We start from the raw sequence: 18,858 nt of genomic DNA on the forward strand, positions 1-18,858 counted from the left end.
CATGCAAGTGATCATTCCATTCTTCAGCTAAGCCAGGCAAAGACAGGGGGTCATTTGCATTTCTAATTGCTGGCTGCCTCTCTACAACAGTAAGAAAGACTGTTTTTAAACCACAATTGTAAAGGAACACACTTTTAAATTTTTTTAACTGCTTTTATTTAACACATTTTATGGCATCAGTAGGGAGCCCCAGAATCAAATTCCTGCGGATGTTGAGGCAAGACCTTATTCCATAGGGAGCAATGAAGGGGCAAGAAACCTGGAACTGGGTCTTTTAAATCTATTTTTCCACTGCTTTTTTATCCACTGATTTTTTTTATCCACTAGGGGTTCCAGAACAGAACTCCAGAGAATACTGACCTGTGCATTGGAAACACGACTCCTAGCAGTTGTCCTGTTGCTTCAAGTTGCCATTTGAGCATTTAAAATAAGACAGGCTACATGAATTCTTTGCCTATTGCTATCACGAAGCACCTCAGCAGAAGCTGTTGAAATAAGATATTTTTTCCTCAAATGGAAAGTTGTTGAGGTGTCTTAGCAACTACAAAATTCAATTTTTTAAAGTAAAACCATTGTTAGCAGAAGAAGAGGCAAAGTGAAGATATGTTGGCCTAGTTATTATGAAGCTGGTCAACCTGTGTCATGCATCTGAAATGGGTCAGTGGATGATTCCAGTTCCCAGAAAGTATCTAAGGGCCCAATCCTATCCAACTTTCCAGCACAGATACAGTTGCAATGCAGCCCCAAGGTAAAGGAACAAACGTCCCCTTACCTTGAGGAGGCCTCAGTGATTTTTTCCTTCATCACAGGATGCAGCACATGCCCATTGGCATGGCTGCATTGGCTCTGGAAAGTTGGATAGGGTTGGGCCCTGCATCTTTTGAAATACAGGTTGAGTCTCATTCCCAAGGGTTCCCTTCCCAGAACTCACATGGATATAAAAAATAAAGCAAGTCTATTTAAAAAACAATGACCCATTGCTAGGCGATTTAAAAACAGCCATGCTGACCTTGTGTGATGTCACTGGTGTTCTAAGTACCTGGAGAAAAGTTGTTGTTGGCAACCTTCAGTCTCGAGAGACTATGGTATCGCGCTCTGAAAGGTGGTTTTGGAACAGCGTCTAGTGTGGCTGAAAAGGCCAACTCAGGAGTGACAATCCCTTCCACACTGGGAGCAAGTGCAGTCTGTCCCTGGTCTGTCTCCCTGGCTATGGGCCTTCCTTCTTTGCCTCTTAGCCTCAGACTGTTGGCAAAGTGTCTCTTCAAACTGGGAAAGGCCATGCTGCACAGCCTGCCTCCAAGCGGCCGCTCAGAGGCCAGGGTTTCCCACCTGTTGAGGTCCACTCCTAAGGCCTTCAGATCCCTCTTGCAGATGTCCTTGTATCACAGCTGTGGTCTACCTGTAGGGCGCTTTCCTTGCACGAGTTCTCCATAGAGGAGATCCTTTGGGATTCGGCCATCATCCATTCTCACGACATGACCGAGCCAACACAGGCGTCTCTGTTTCAGCAGTGCATACATGCTAGGGATTCCAGCACGTTCCAGGACTGTGTTGTTTGGAACTTTGTCCTGCCAGGTGATGCCGAGAATGCGTCGGAGGCAGCGCATGTGGAAAGCGTTCAGTTTCCTCTCCTGTTGTGAGTGAAGAGTCCATGACTCGCTGCAGTACAGAAGTGTACTCAGGACGCAAGCTCTGTAGACCTGGATCTTGGTATGTTCCATCAGCTTCTTGTTGGACCAGACTCTCTTTGTGAGTCAAGAAAAGAATGATTGATGATTGTCAGCCAGCTGCCCTCTCTTGCATTAACAAGGCTATTCCTATATCATTTTGAGGGTCCCAGTTAGAAACAAGAGCCTTTTATGATTGGGTTCTGTGAAAAGGAATAGAGGGGAAGACTCCTGCTTCCAAAGAGTTTGCTATTCAAAACTCTGTCTCCACTAGAAGATTAATCCTCATAAAGCTGTTATTCAGCTCAAACAATTCAATTAATCCTGTAACTCAGAAATGTTATCCAGTTTATTGAGTTAAAAGTATAGAGGGGGTAGCATAGCAGTTAATAGGGATGTTCTAGCTGACAGAGGAGCCACTATTTCTCAGCCTCTGACCACCAGTGCCTGTAATATGAACCTAACGCTAGCCAACCTTATGGGACTGTTGAGATAATGTATGTGAAGCACCTGAGGAAATGTGCTCTACAGTGTAAGTTCCTGGTATCATTAAACACTATATATAGTGGAATTTGTTTCCCAAAATTCCATCAAGACAGGGAGAGTAAAGCATTCAGTGTGTTATACATTAGATGACATCATGCTACATATATATTTTTTAAATCTTTTCACCAAGCTATTAATATGGGATATGTGCATTTTCCACTATATAGCCACATTTTACCAAAAAGCCAGAATATAAAGAGATCCAGATAAAGAACACTGCTTCCACAGAGACATGACAATGCAGAATATAGAGGAAAAGGAACCCATTCAATATGAAAGCATGAAAAACAGACTGAGGTACATCTTTCCTGCCAATAGTGAAACAAATAAGCAGACAGAAGTACTGACTACATCACAATGACAGTTAAATGGAATTTCACATATGCAAGCAAATTGCATCAGTAGCCAAGATAACAAAACAGACTGCAATAATGGAGAACCTTCATTTTGAATCTTGCTATTTTGATGAAATAATCCAATACAGGTCCAACCTTGTTATACACAGATTTTTTTATACACGGATTTGACTCAACACAAGTGGCCACTGCAAATGAGAAGGAATGTGCTGATCCCTGGAGAAGGGGAAAAATGCATCCCTTTAAAATCATAGTTTAAAAAACTGCTTTTTAGAGGGACAGTCATGCAAGCAATTACAGGTATTTTTCACCTGTAGAAAAATCCCGGGATTTTTCTATCTCAATGCAATGAGAAGGGCCCTTTAAATTAAAGGAAAACAGTCCTTTAACAATAGCCTCATTAATGTGAGAGAGGACATCAGATTGACAATCCATCAATCATTCTCTCTCCAGGCACTCACTCAAATGATTCCTCCCTTCCCCCTGAGCAAGTGAAAGAAAGGTAATCTCTTTGCTCTGGGGGAAGGGAGAGGCTCACTCAGATGGCTTTTCTAAGCACCTGGTGTCTTGCCAGATTCCCAGTCTAAGCTCCACCTGGAGAACTATGCTCACTTTAAGCTAATTAGCTCCCCTTCTTTCCTCAAAAATGACCCTAATTCTACCCTGCAGCACTGCTGGACCCCACCACCAGGGTAGTTCCAAATGCAGAGGTCCTCCTTCCCCTGCCAGCAGCCCCTCCTGCCACTACAGCAGCTTGTTGGTCCTCTGCAGGTCTTGGGCATGGCAGCCAATACCAATCTCAGTGTCTCCAGCAGTTTCTGCTCCAGCAGCCTCCAGAGTCCATTCACCAATCAGTCCAGCCACAGTTCCAGTAGTCCACTAGCCTCAGTCCATTAATCCAGCCTGTCCTTCCTCCAGTTTTCCTCCTTCTGCTACCCACCCCAAAAGCTTCCTTCATCAGGTGCTTTTATGCCTGAGGGCCCTATTGCCTTCTAGTGGCTGCAGCTGTGCAGCACACCCTCTGCTGAATGCCCAGACCTTAACCCTTAAAGGGGCCACTGCTGACACCACATCCTACCTCCTTGCCAGATCTTCTGTGATTCCAACACACCTGGAGAGAGACTGATTGAAGGATTGTCCACTTAATGACTCTGTCTTAACATCACAAAGGTCAGCAAGGCAGTTTTTAAATCATGGAGCAAAGGGACTTGTTTTTTAAATTGATTTGCTTTAGTGAGATTTTTGCCATCTGGGTTCTGGGGAACCCTCACACTTAATGAGACAGCCTGTACTACCAGCAGTTAGTTCGCACTGGACAGCATATATTTCTCAGTTATGGTGCTTGAATTACACTGAACAAATTAGGTGGCCTTATGAAAGGCCTCCCCACTCCTGCAATACAGTACATGGGAATAAAGACTGACCTGAAAAGGCTGGGTACTGCAGAGATAATGTGTCTGGGAGCCCAATCCTATCCACACTTTCCTGGGAGTAAGACTCATTGACCATAAAGGAATTTACTTCTGAGTAGACATGAATAGGATTGGGCTGTTAAGCACTCTAAATATTCTAAAGCAGTGTTTCTCAAACTGTGGGTTGATACCAACTAGGTGGGTCATGAGCCAATTTCAGGTTGGTCCTCATTCATTTCAATATTTTATTTTCAATATGTTAGACTTGATGCTACCATGGTATGTGACTGCATTTGGGAAAATGTTACAGACCTGTACTTTTAACAAGCTACTATGTATATTCTTTTAACAATGACAGTAAATGGGACTTACTCCTGGGTAAGTGTGGGTAGGATTGCAGCCTAGGATTGTTAAAAATGTTCCTGTTTGATGATGTCACTTCCAGTCATAACAACTCTTCGGGTGGGTCTTAACAGATTCTCATTCTGAAAAGTGGGTCCTGGTGCTAAATGCATGAGAACCACTGTTCTAAAGCACTTTATAATTGCTATTATTTATATATTGTTTGAAACCAAAAGTTTCCAAAGCTATTTACATAGAAAAGGAATTCTAAGGTTCCCCTCCCTGTCCCGAAGAGGTTCCACATCTATTATTATTGTAAGTTATGCAGTTGATTCTGCTCTGGAAACAAGCCACTGTGCTTCACAGTGAAGTCATGATCATGCAGTGAACTTGTTTACTTAGCTACATTTTGCACAACCATTTTGATAAGAAAATGGATATAAAGTCTCATAAGGGACTTATGGGGTGGTACTCAGACAAGGAAAATAATAATACAGGTATTTAAAAGTCTCCAGAGTTCCATCCTGAGTGCATTATGTTGCCACTAAAGTCAGGAAGCATGGCCGATTCCAAGCCCAAAAGAACAAAACCACATGGATAACCACCTGATCTCATCCAGGAATTAAAATATATACAAGGCCAAACCCAAACTCCTGAAACACACTCTTAAACACAGGTGAATTCACACAGCCAATGGTCAGCCAGATCCAAACAGTTCCACTACAACAAAGTACATCAGTGTGTAATAGCACACAGTTCAGCGCATATAGACATCATGGATTGTCACAAAAAAACTCCTGCCTCTTTTTATATAACTATTATTCTTTAGTCCTTCGAAAAACGAGAATCTAGATCATGACTATAGGGCTGCCCTGCCCCAGTCTACAGTCACTACAATCAGGCTTAACCCAGGTTGTCACATGGCTAACCTGAAATATGGAATAAGGAGGTTTGAGAAGGATTGCACTATTCAAAGCAGTAGCAGAGGTGATGTGCAAATTGTATGAACTATGGAGCCAAGCCTTTTTGACAACTACAGTAATGACTTTAAACAGAAACACCAGTTTAACTGGCCTTAAAGTGTTCCGCTACCAACAGCCACCTCACAAAGCTACTGACAGCAAGAGCTTTCAGTCATCATCATCTGTGTAGGAGTAAAAAGCTTCATTTTTACAGGCTTTTTTCACTCTCAGTTGATCTGCAGTTCTGGCTACAGGAACCATTCCAAATTCTCCTCTTTGAGTCATAACATGCATACACATGCATGCGTGCAAAATGAGAAAGCCTTTATGCCAGACAAAGAGGTACGCCAACCTCAGTCTTTCATAGTCTGCAAGTTAGAATTCCGATAGTCCAGTGAGGTATGCTAAATTTACAAAGCAAGGATCCCTCAATGCTAAAGGCACAGCTAATCTGTGTTGAGAACCTGATGGTGCACTCTGGGTCAAGCACATTCAAAGTGCCTTGCCGAATCAGACTAGGTGGATACAACCTAGTGTTCTTTGCTGCCATCCCAGCAAGCACTAAGTGAGCCCTCAGAAGATGAAGATGTTCTGCCCACCATTCTCAGCAGAACACATAATCTCTCAGGAGTTTACCATAACATTTTAGCAAATTGTGGCTGTATAGATTGACCCCTCCTCCCAAGGTGACTTTACATATGTTCACTGGTTACTCTGCAAATATACAATGTCTGTTTCCCCAGTAGCTGGAAATAGAGGCCATTCAGTTCCAAGCCTCTGAACACAACCTCCTTAGGAGACCATCTGCTGCTGCAGACATGTCTGTTTTCCATGACCCAGAAACAAGGACAGTTCAGAGGATCTGATTGGGTGGATTCCATCAGGGCTTCTTAAGAATTCTCTGATCTCCCTTGATTTGCATTTGAGCTCATTCTGATTTATTCTCCAGTTCCAAAGGGGAAATTTTCCACCCCATTCCCCACCCCTACTCCCATTCAGAAAAGGTCCACAGATACCAAGCAGCCACTGGGCAAAAACTGCTTAGTCTCCAGATCAAGCTTTATGACAAGCCTGCAACTCTCAAAAATAATCTTCCTCTATTGATCAGAATGAGTCTTAGGTAATTCAAAATTTCTTCCCTGTGTTTTACTGCTCAGAGTGTTTCAAACAATTTCATTGTATACAAAAGCCAATTTGAAGGTTTCAAGTCAGAAGGGCTTCCTGATAGTCAACCTAAATCCTCTTAAAGGTCTCCAAGCAACACAGAAGGGGCCTCTCATAAGCAGGGCTGTGTACATTTTATATAAGCACAGAAGAGAAAAGGAATATGCTAATAAAAGCAAACCCAGTTTTTAGCCCTTATGGCTGCAGATATAGGCTTGGAAGCCTGTGAGAAATGCCTGAATAAGACCCTCTTGTCGATCTGAGATGGATTTCAGGGCCCTGAATATCTCCTCAGCACTCCTTAAAACTAAGGAGAAGCAGAATAAATGACAGGAAAGCAATGATAATCTGCATCAGTAATTTGCATTAGTTATACACAGAAATCGAGTTACTTCGGTGTGCAATTTTAACTTTTTAAAAAAATATAAGGACATAAAGCCCTAGCATTCAAGAAATTACCAAGAGCAAACATTATCCTGGAAGCTGTCTAGTTCAGGTTCATTAGACTTAACAGTGACTTGTCTAATATAGGTTCTTGCCAATGCCAGCTAATTCTTATTCCCACAAAGCTGTGGGATGTGTCAGAATAACTAAGGAAATCAGCAAACTGGCTTTCATTAGTGGAGGCCCAAAGCAAAAAGGAGCAGCATCTGCTCTTGTCGATTGCCAAAAACACTGCTCACAATAGCCCAGCATATCTAACCACCGGCACCCAGGCTTTCCAACTCTTTCAGCCCTCCAATACTCATCATTATTTCATTCTTTTAACAGGTTCATAAAATGGGGCTAATTAAATCTCTCTTAAAAGTCACTTCTACTTATACCAAGAAATCCATAGTTTCTCCCTCTGTGTCACACATCAGCCAGCCTCCAGGCTTTATTGCCCAATCAATTCCCTACAGCTGGGCAGCGTCTGACATGGGCAAAGGGAACACAGCCATACTAAAAGGGAAGGGGCTCCTGCCCCTTCACAAGTGGCAGATATCTGAAAGTGCCTTCCTCCCTCCCTTGCTCCTATTTGTTATTACAGGCTACCTGCAAATGGGAGCCATAAACAATGCCATTTAGCAGCAGCAGCTGCTGAAGAGAACATCACTTCTACCGCTGTTTTACAAGCCAAATTTCATGCCCATTGCAAGAGGAGGTCACTCTTATTTCCACTTTTATCCAACTCCAGCACTGTTGGAGAAAAATGCCAAGGCAACCTGCTGCTGCTACACTGTCTCCAGCATTCAGGGATGGCTGAAGCAGCCTGCACATTGAGGATAAGACTAAGGACCGCTTTTCCATTTGTTCATTTCTTAGGATGAGAGAATTTGGATATGCCAGAGCAACACAGGTTAGATCCGGGGGGGGGGGGGGAAAGAAGAAGCACTTTCTGCTTCAATAGCCAAATTCAAAGTACTGTACAGATATATGAAAAACATCTTGGATCCCTTACAGGGAAAAGCCACCACTCATAAGTTCATATAGTACATGTTTATACTACATGCTTTGCATATAGCAAATCCTTGCCTTCTCTGGGTATGTCTGAGAAAGATCCCTCTGCAACACCAGAGAGCCACCACCAGTTAGCAGAGACAATACTGAACTAGGTGGCCCAATGGGCTGACTCCCTACAAGGCAGTTTCCAAAGAACTGGCCTCTCTTGTATAAATTAGGGTACAATCCTAACCAACTTTCCTGCACTGGCATAGCTGTGCTGCATCCTGCAGTTGGGGGGCAGTCATGGAGGCCTCCTCAAGGTAAGGCAATGTTTGTTCCATTACCTGGGAGTTGCATTGATCTTATTTCAGTGCCGGAAAGTTGATCAGGATTAGGGCCTTAGCCTGCTTCAAAGGCCTTTCACCAGGCCCATCCCAGACTGTCTGAGGTTAGGTGAGTGGCAACCAGGGGAAGGCAACCAGGGGAATGTTTGACCTGAGTGGATAATTACTGCCTGGAATTATGTAAGGCATCAAAGGAGTAGTGTTAAGTCACACTGCCAACAGAATTGTGAGGTGCATCTAGACTCAGACCCTGACAACACTTTTTAGTCCAGGCAACCGACACGCGCGCGCGCGCGCGTGCGTGCGTGCGTGCGTGCGTGCGTGCGTGTGTGTGTGTGTGTTTAAAAAAATCAAACTGCTCTCTGGAAGCCTTCCTGACAAAAAGGAGTGGCTCATGAAAGAGTTAGAGGAGGCTAAACCCCAATTACAGAGGGCTGACGTCACCCCGAGAGAACAGCAGTGTAAGTCGAAGTCAGAGGCTGCAGCATGAAACTATAATAGATTAATGAAGTCTAGGGTCAGGGACCAAGAGACAGATACTGGTTACAAACATCTATGTAGGAGAGAGAAGTCTCCCTTCACGAAAATGTTTAGGAAAGAAAGGCTAATACTACAAGGTCACTGTAACAATGACATTTTAGCAACTGCCAGTTCTTCTTCTAGCAAGTTTGGACCATCAGAAGACATTCCAGAATCTGTCATGTGAAGATAACCAATCTGGGCAGAAGTTGAAATTACAAAGCCTTTGGCACTAATGTGTAGTGCCCGCACCGTTAACTTTCAGATACCATGTAAAAACATTTGTATTCATCCAGGCATTTGATGGTACAGTCTTTGATTTCTAATTTACAATTATTTTATTTACTGCTGCTAATTGATTACTTTTGTTACTTACTGTCATTTTGTATTTTATTATTATTTGTAATTATTTTTATAATTTGCATTGGAGCCAAAATCAATGGAAGAGAAGGACATATAGGCTTGAAATTAATTATTAGTAAAAAAAGAAAACCTGAGGTGTTGTGAGCGTAGTGCTGGGCTACACTTTCAAAATTTCAGGTTCACATCACACTGATCAGTCACAATGCTCCCTGGATGCCCTTGACCAAGTCCCTGTAAGCCAGTTCACACATCGATATGCATTTGGTGGGGCATGAGAATAAGCCCCGGGTTTGGGCACTTCTCTTCCAGAATACCTTTAGAATATATCATGCTAATCCCATGAGCATACCCTACTCATACATCTACCCTTTCCTACAGCAGACGGATAATGCAAGTGGGGAACATTCCCCACCTTTTACCGGTTCTATGCACAGTGAAGACTCACTTTTGTTTCCTGCCATGAATCTAACCCACGTATGCTTAGTTTGTCTGTCACCCAATTGTGTATCTCACATATACTGGTTGCTGGGAGGAGGAAGGGCAGGATACAAATGTGACACATAAATGAAATGCAGATTTAGCCCAATCACTGAAAGCATAAATGCCCTTCCCCCCAACCACATCAGATGTACTTTGCAGTCACACACTTAGGATCAAGAAGCATCCTCTGAAATCACTTGTAATAGCTGTCCTTCCCCACAAGGAAGTGTTTTTTCACTCACTCACCTTCAAGGAGGCAACTCAGATAAGGCCAAATCACAATTACAGTTGTTGACTATCTTCACCTACTTAGAAACTTTCAGGAAGTCTAGAGGGTCACAACTGACAGCAGGGGAACAAATTGTGCCTGATGCTGGGAAAAGAGAGGCAATAAAATTGATAATACACTATGCAGCAACTAGCACTTTATTGGTGGGAGAAGGAAGAGAAGAAAGCAACAAAAAAGCGCAACTTCTCATGGTCTCAGTTCAGCACCTTTGAACTAAACTAGAACCATGGGAAGTCACTAGCATAGACTACTCTGGCCACGCAAATGGCATGTCAGCACTAAGCCCACTGGCTTGGGTGCATATCCAGGACAGGATGGAGGTACTGGTGCACACAGACTGCAGCGGATAAGTAGAAAATAAATGCACCCCACTTTAAAACCAGCATCCAGACATGCCCTCAAGAAATATAGAGTATTTGCACACAGTAGCATGATGCTTTATGTAATGCTTGATCTGGGTGGTGCTACACCACTAAGTACATGCCAGTTGTGAGTGGAGACCAAAGGTGACATACGCAAAGGATACCGAACACTCTGAAAGATGCCACCCACTAGACATATAAAGTGTAAATTATGCTAGTAAGAAATGGCTTTTCTAAAGGATTTCTCAAGCCAGAGAGTTCACTGAAACAGCAGGGCAAGCTTTATCTGTCATTTGCTCCCAGAGGTCTCCTATTAGGGTGCCCTATGAAGCTTCTAGAAGGCTTTTACATTTACCATCTCTCTTAGTGGGCTGCACAACAGAGATGGGCGATACAGGCATTTTTATGAAGTGTGCTCCAAGCACTTTCTAGCCTACTGCCTTAAACCTGGCTGATGCAAATAACTCCCTATCCAATCACTATACCAGCAGCTGCCCCAGGATTATAAATCAGGACTGCCATTTCCCAGTTCATCCCAGATCCTTTATGACAGAACTGTACTACCATATCTCTCTTTCAGCAAGGCCCTCCCCAACATCACTTTCCATCCTTTGCACAGACACATGATCAAACTAAAGCAAAAGAGTGTCTGTGGCTCCTTAAAGAGCATTTATTGTAGCATAAGATTTCATGGGCTAGGGCCCACTTCATCAGGTACAGGGAGTTAAACAAAAAAATCTCAAGCCAAAACCCCCAAAGGTTCAGTAGCAGAAAGCCCAGCTCCCTCCCTTCAGGAAGGTCACCTTAAAAGCCAGCACCTAAAGGTGGCAGACAAAAGCTCAGTGATAGGCTCTTGGCGTTATTCATATTTTTAGATGCCTCTATGAAGCCAGGCTTATTATTTTCATTGCAATGTGCATAATTACCCATACAGCACGACAAAGACATCAGAAACCAGAATGCTCACCCTCTGATTAGAGCTGGCAAGGTGCAGAATTGCAGCTGCATTCACTCTTTGTGCTGGATGGGCAGGGGAGGGAGGATGAGGAGAGCAGCAAAGTGCAACTTAATGACAGCACTGTTACAGTGACATGAACACATTCACACAGAGGTGCTCAAGAGCAGCTTCTCCATTCACTGTCACCAACCAGAAAGCAAGCATAGAACAACTTACTTTTGGTCAGCTCTTCCTGGGCCTTGGCAATCTAGCTGAATCTAGGGCTTATGGCCAAACATTTGAGAGAGGACATTTTGTTCCATGGCAAATGGTGGTGGTACGCAATTGTTCTATTGCTTCATGGCAATCATATTGCTCTTGTTTCATGTGGCTGTTAGTTGGAAGAAAATGGCTTCTATTGAGCGGCGTAGTAGTAGTAGTAGTAACTTTATTGTCACTGTGCTACAGCACAATGAAATTTATGCACCTTTGAGATACAAGCATAAATATATACAACAATTCCAACAATCACAAAATTACCAAGCTACTCAGGGGCAATGAATTCTTACTGAGTAGTACAATGGGCTTAGCCTTAGAGTGGGCAGATTCCCATCGTCTTCTCTTGTGGGCTTCAATTTAGAATCAAGTGGAAGACTGTGAACAAGCCAAACCCTAAACTAATATGGTGAGAGAAGGAAGTCCTCACTCAGTCCATAGGGGAATCGAGATAAAAAAAGGCACACAGATTGGAGTGGAGGTTGAGTAGTGCAACAGATACTGATAAGCAACTCCTAGTTCAGAAGAGAAGCCATTACTTGATTGCCCATGCATTTTCATTGAAATCAATGCACAGCAAGCCCTTCAACAGGGCATAATGAATGAGCACAGCAAGCCCTGCAACAGGGCCCAACACTCACATCTGCTTGTAAAGATGCAGGGCTGGCCCTTATAAAAGGGCTAACAGGGAGGTAAGTAATTCATCTGTTATGATCTGTATCATAACCTTGAAAAGGGAAGAAGATAATTTTGCCACTTAGCATATATCATTACCCGATATATACAGACCTCTTCTGATGTACATAGAGAGTGAGTGGAAAGTTTACTTGCTGCCTTATTTCCTGTTGGGGTATGTGTAGTCATTACAGAAGTCTAAAAGTCAAAGCAAGACTAGAATATAGATTTGGCTTTTCTATCTGTGATCAGAACCAAAGCTATCATTTTGTCTTATCTATCACACAACCAGCTTTAAATGCAAAACGTTCTATGTAGCAGTTCAGAGCCACCCTCTACAGAGTTGTTTCAACTAAGTATAACATTGCTTATTTTAAACTCATGTGAAGATTGTAATAATAAAAACACAAATTTAGAAAGGATGTAAGAGATTCTTATTTATAAACCACTTCCTAGCCAAAGCTTTCAAAACTATTAGTAAAGTTTATGCAGACACAATAAAATACTATTATGTAAAACCACAATCATTAAACAATTACATCCAAAGGAGGAGCCAATATAAAATTTCCCCAGTCAGGAACTTGACTATGTTAACTCAGATTGGAATTTGACAAGATAAATGCACTCTGAAAAAAAGAACCATTTCCATCAACATTCCAAAGATTTGTTTTGTACCACACATACAGCAATCTCTTGGTTGAACATCATATATATTTTATATTCCACCTTCCCTTCAAAAAAGAACACAAAAAGAGCCAGAAGGCAGCTATACAAAAGAAACATGACCAACAATAATCACAATAGCAAAAATACAATAAAACTCAATACCATGCTATAACCAGAACAAAATAATGACATCCCCCCCAAGCAATTTGTCAAAGGTCCTCCAAAAAAGGCAGTTTTTCACCACATGGTGACCGCACAACAATGACAAGACCAGACGGTCCTCATAACACAGCTGCCACAACCAAAAAGGCTCTGCCTCTCACACACCAAACTTCAGAAAACAGATCAAGACTTCTGTCCTCCACCGTACCACTTCACTGGGTCCACCTGTTTGAAGCACCACAAGAAGTACCACCAGTTGGCAATGACATCATCACCTGTTACTTCTGGGTTGGGAAGCTACATGCAATATACACCAGTAAGATGCTCAGGGCAGATGGGCGGGCATTGTCAAACACAGAAAAGTATGATTTGGAGCTCTGCCCACTGAGCCTCCTACTGCTATTTGTTGTGTCACGTTACTGGTCTTGCTGCCAGGTGGCAGGGGTCCTGCAAGTACCACTGGCGGTACCCACACTATTGGTTCAGAAACACTGCTCTACAGTGTATTTAAACTTGTGGGCCAGCCCTATAATGAGCTCCAGCAAGACTGCTGGTCTGTGGTGGTTCATTAGGGACTGTGGCAAGGCTACTGTCCCTAGTAGGTCGCCAAGGTCCCATGGCCACCACTGGAGCCATAGCTGCCCTCCTCTTCAGCGTCCGGCTTGCCACCCTTTCAAAAGGCAGAAAAGAGGTTCTACTCTAAGTGGTTGGTCTTCACTCATTCTCCAATTTCCTTTCGAAAGGGAGGCACACAAGAATTCAAGGGAGAGGAAGAGGGAGTAGGTGTGGAGAGGTGAAATGTGAATGATCACAAGCTGGGGGGGGGCAATGTCACTAGGCCTAGGTTTCAGGTGCCTGGCAGGCTTGGGCTGCACTTACACACAAGAAGAGACAATCCTGAGGCATTGTGACCCAGACCAAATCTGGTCTGGCAAAACAAAACCTCCAATTGTCTTCTTTCTCTTTCTATACTCCAGTTATACCTATGTACTCAAGTGGTTGTTTCATATGGTCACATGAATGATAACCAGATTAATCCGGCTCACAAAGTTTTATGCCACAACACATTTCTTAGCCTTTAAAATGCTTTAAGATTATAATCTTAGGTTGTTTCTGCTGCATCGGATTAAAATGGCTGTTCTGTTCCTATAAAATTTCTTGTAAAGATGGTAAAGCCCTGCTGCTGCCAAATGATGCGCTACCAAAGGTAGGGAGACTTTCAACCAATGCTACATACTGTCATGGAGGGAATTTCATCCAGCACAGATCTGGTACTTCCCATGTATGTCAATGTTTGTCTGTTTGTAACCAACAGATGGAACACTCTTCTCACTTATATTGACTTTCTTCTCCTTGCATTGTGTCAAGACTTCTGTCATGCTTCTCTATTTTGTTTTGTTTCTCAAAGTCCTTATCAAGCTCCTAGGGAAGGTTTAAGCAAGATACTGTACAGACTTGAGAGCAGGGAGAGAAGAAAAGGAAAGTACTCTGAATGCACAAAAATTATATGCAAAATCATCCTTAGGGCAACTGACTTCAAATGTGTCCTAATTCCAAGGTGATTGGTAGATGCAAGTCTTATGACTTAATTTTTTTAAGTAAGCATAGCATTCAGTCACCTTTTCTGCATCTCTATGTACTGATTTTTTTAAAGTTTAATATAACACCATTCTCACAGAGAGAAAGAAAGAAAATTCAGGATACTCAATCCAAGAAACAGAGAAAATTCTTATTACGCACCTTACAGCGCAATCCATGTCTACTCAGAAGTAAGTCCCATTGTGTTCAATGAGGCATACTTCCAGGAAAGTGTGTATAGGATTGCATCCTTATGCTCTCAGTATATACAGTATCTTGGCTGCTGCAAGGGAGTGAGCAGCTGAGGTGCATGGGGGGCGGGGAACTATGTCAAAGCATATCCTACTGGGGATGAGAGGGTTAAAGAGGACAGGGTCCATCTTTTGGTTAGTGTGGAAGCCAATCTGTGAACAGACTCTAAGTTGCTAGCCTTCAGCCTTCATTCCATGGAAAACATGGCCCCCACTAAAAATTAGTCACTAAGCTAGAAACTATAATACTGTGTACTGCTGCAACCCACCAGAACTACAAATCCCAACATGCAGCATGACTCCCTTCTTGCCAAAAGGTAGGCTCTCTTAAGCTGCGTCTCCACATAAGGGAAAAGAACGGTATTTATGCGTTTCCGCACGAAGGACGGTGCTAAAGCATGTGCTGTTTTGCCAACAATGTCAAGCCGCTTCCTGGATCAGGCAGAAAAAGGCACATTTCTCAGATTCCAGAAGAGGTTTCGTTGCAGCCCCAGTGCATTCCTGTTTATTGACAAGCACGCAAGGCTGACCTCATGAGTCACTCCAAGGCTACAACGGAGTGTCAACACACATCCCGGGGAGAGACTTTCCCTGCAGTGCTTGCAGCTGCCCCTCTAGCTCTCACAAGCTCTCACAACCTTGGTGTGCAAGCTCTTCAAAGTTCCAGACCCTGGGGAAGAAAGAGGGGGGCTTCCCAGTGTTCCGATGCGAGGTGATGCTGCCTCTCCAAATGCCAGGCAAGGTGTCCAGGCAGAGCATCAGTCAGGTCGGTACAGGAGGGGAGGCGGCTCACCCCGACGGCCTCCGCCACGCCCAGCACCACAGCCCTCCTGCTCGGGCTTCTGGGCACCGGGCTGCACAAGATGGCACAACCTGAGCAGCGATTCATCGTGCCACGCTCGGGAGGCACCAGTGCCCAGAGCGCACACGCAGGCAGGGTTCCCACCGTCATCCCTCCAGGCTCTAGGAGTGCAACTCCGCTGGTCGCTGCTGCCCAACACACCGCCTCCCCCAGGCAAGCAAGCGCAGGCAGCAGCCTTGGCACTGCTCAGGAGCTCCCCGGCCTACAGCCCTCCAGAGCTCTGGCAACCCACGGTCCGCAGAAGCACACATCTTCCGGGGATTTTCAGCAGGCAACCAATGTGCGTGCCGGGGGAGGAGGGAGAAGAAGAGAGGCGACGCAGCAGTAGCAGCCCAGCCTCCTGCTGATTCTCTCCCCACAAGCCCCTATCTGGGTCCCCAGCAGAACAAAGAGCTGCCCCGGGTGGCTCCATCGCAGTCCCCGCTGCTGCTGCTGCTGCTGTACAAAGCCAGGAGGGACACAGACAGCAGCAGCCGGGGAACGCCCTCTCCACACTGAGCCAGGCGCAGGCAGCGGGGAGAAGCGCTGCTCCCGACAGCCCTGCAGGCAACATCCGTCCTCCGGGCCCTTCCCACCCAAACAAGGGCTGCGCTGCCCGATGAGCCCCCGGCGCGCGCGGACACAGGCTGCAATCCTAGGCACACTTCCCTGGGAGTAAGCCCCATTGACTATAATGGGACTTACTTCTGAGTAGACATGCATAGGATTTGGTTTTAAGGCTGCAATCCTGTGCACGCTTTCCTGGGAGTAAGCCCCACTGGCTATAAGGGGACTTACTTCTGAGTAGACAGGCATAGGATTAGGCTCTCAGCCACCTTGATTCCTTGGCAGCCTCCGCCTGCCTCTCCGGAGCCAGGAGCGCTGCATCCCCCGGGGGAGGAAGCCTGCAAGCAACCCCCTGCCCCTCCACGGGTGCACACCCCCCGCCCAGCCCCCCACCTTACCTGACTCCCGCACCCCGACTCGGCCACCTCGCGCAGCCGGGCGCTTGGAGCCCCGCGGGCTCAGTCCCCCTCGGAGGTCCCGGCTCGGGCCCGCCGCTTGGATCCGCCTCCCGCTCACCACCGCTGCTCTGTTTCCCAGCCCTTTCCAAACCCCTCCCCCCGGCTGGCTCCCTGATGGAACCGGCCGCAGCGCTCTGCTCGGCTCAAGCGAGAGTGGCGGCCCCCCCGCCGCGGGTAGTGGGCCAGTCCACAGCAGGCTTCCTTTGCAACTACCGCGGGGAGGGAGAGTCAGCCACAGGCCGTATTGCTTCTAAGACTTCGGCCCCTTTCCACGACAGCGCCCGTAATGCGCCGAAAGCACGCGCCTCACAAAGCCCTAGTTGGGGGGGCTTCGCTGGGCATCGACCGGGCCACCGTGCGCCCACAAGAGAGAAAGCGAAGGGCTGCCCAAGCCCAAGCTTGAGCTCAGCTCGCGAAACTGCCCTCTCTGGAATACGTCAGCCAAAAGGTTGCCAACTTTTTTTCTTGCAGGGCTCCTGTGCTTGAACACCAGTGACAAGCAGCTGCAAGCAATTCATCAGGCTAAACTTGCAGTATACAGACCAAGCAAGCCTCACCTGCTGAATATCTACTTGCACAAGGCACAAGAAGGGGGGGGGAGTTCGAGTGGCAGAAGCTCCAAGTGAATTGGAAGAATCATTTGGGGAAAACACAACCCCCCCCCCCATATCCCACAACTTTGGGACATAACCTATAGTGTGGGGGCATTTGGGCCCCAGTTTTCCAGTGGCAGCCCCTTTTCTTTTATTCCAAATAACTGAATGAACAAAAGTCCTTTCCATTCATGAAAAGAGTCTGCAGATAGGAAAACAGCTGAGGAGGAAGTACACAAGCACCAGGTATGTGTGCATGTGTACATGTGTGCACATTTTTTTTGGTCCGGTGTATGGACACAATCGCTTGAACTAGCCCTGCTGTGTATGAATCCTATCCATCTATCAGAGAAATTTATATCTTGTCTTTTCTACACTAAAGCAAATGCCAAAGGCAGCGTACAAAGCTCCATAATAAAGTACAACATATCATTACAGGTAAGAAGCATTAAAATACATTAATTTTAACATTAAACAGTGAAACATAAGAACAAAAACAAAGCAGGACTGAACGCATATTATTGAGCCATTGGGGGAACAAATAAGTCCAGGGAGGCAGTCAAGTCACAGCAGTGTTTCAGAGGCACAGAAGGCCAATAGCTACTCAGCGACAAAATGCCAGTTGAAACAGGTATGTTTGAGCCTTGAGCAAAAAGCCATGAGGGAGGGAGTAGTTCTCAATTCCCCTGGAAGGGAATTCCATTGTTGTGGTGCCACTACAGAGAAGGCTTGCCCCCAAACTGCTGCCCGTCTCACTTGGGGCAGAGGCAGCACATCTAGAAGAGCCCCCTCAGATGACCTAAGAGGGTGGGCTGGAATGTATGGAAGAAGATGGTCTTTCAGATAGCCTGGACCCAAATCATGGAGAGCCTTAAAGGTTAGAACTAGCACCTTGAATTGGGACCTGAAGTAAATGGGCAACCAGTGTAGCTGCTGAAGCAATGGTCCAGCAGAGTCATATCATCTAGCTACTTGAGCCACCATATTCTGTGCTAACTGTAGTTTCTGAACTGTTTTAGAGAGTAGACCCACATAAAGCGTGTGACTGTAGTCCAGTCTTGAAGTTACCAAATATGGATCACTGTGGCCAGGTCCAAATGACTCAAGTATGGTCTCAGTTGGCACACCAGCTGAAGCTGGGTAAATGTATTTCTAGCACCTGCTACCACCTGGTTCTCCAAAGAGAGGTGAGTCTAGGAGAACTCCTAAGCTACATACCCGCTCTTGCAGGGGGAGTGCAACCCCATTCAAAGTGGGTAGATTATTCAGGACCTGCATTGAGGATTTCCTGACTAGGAGGACCTCTGTCTTTTCAGGATTCAATTTCAGCTATTGGCTTTCATCCAGTTTCCAATTGCATCCAGACAGTGCCTCAGAACTTCCACAGCTTTCCCAGAGCACATGGACAGGAGAGATAGAATTGGGTGTCATTCATATATTGGTGGCACCCCACTCCAAATCCCCAGATGATCTTCCCCCTGTGGTTTCATGCAGATGTTAAAAAGCATGGAGGAATAGGATAGAATCCTGCAGCACCCCAAACTGTAAGGGCCAGGGTGCTAAACAAGTGTTTCCCAGCATCACCATTTGGGAGCCGTCAGACAAGGAGGAGTGGTACTATCA

General features: G+C 45.2%; 1 protein-coding gene across 1 annotated transcript in view; it reads right to left on the minus strand.

Annotated features, from left to right (window-relative positions):
- RNF44 (ring finger protein 44) overlaps positions 1–16,707 on the minus strand; it is a 67,968-nt gene extending 51,261 nt beyond the window's left edge. The window contains exon 1 of the mRNA XM_066616116.1: positions 16,583–16,707. The gene's annotated coding sequence lies outside the window, so the exon portion shown is untranslated. The remainder of the gene's footprint in view (positions 1–16,582) is intronic.
- Between the last annotated feature and the right edge of the window lie 2,151 nt (positions 16,708–18,858).

The sequence above is a fragment of the Tiliqua scincoides genome, chromosome 2, assembly GCF_035046505.1.
Source record: "Tiliqua scincoides isolate rTilSci1 chromosome 2, rTilSci1.hap2, whole genome shotgun sequence".
Taxonomy (NCBI): domain Eukaryota; kingdom Metazoa; phylum Chordata; class Lepidosauria; order Squamata; family Scincidae; genus Tiliqua; species Tiliqua scincoides.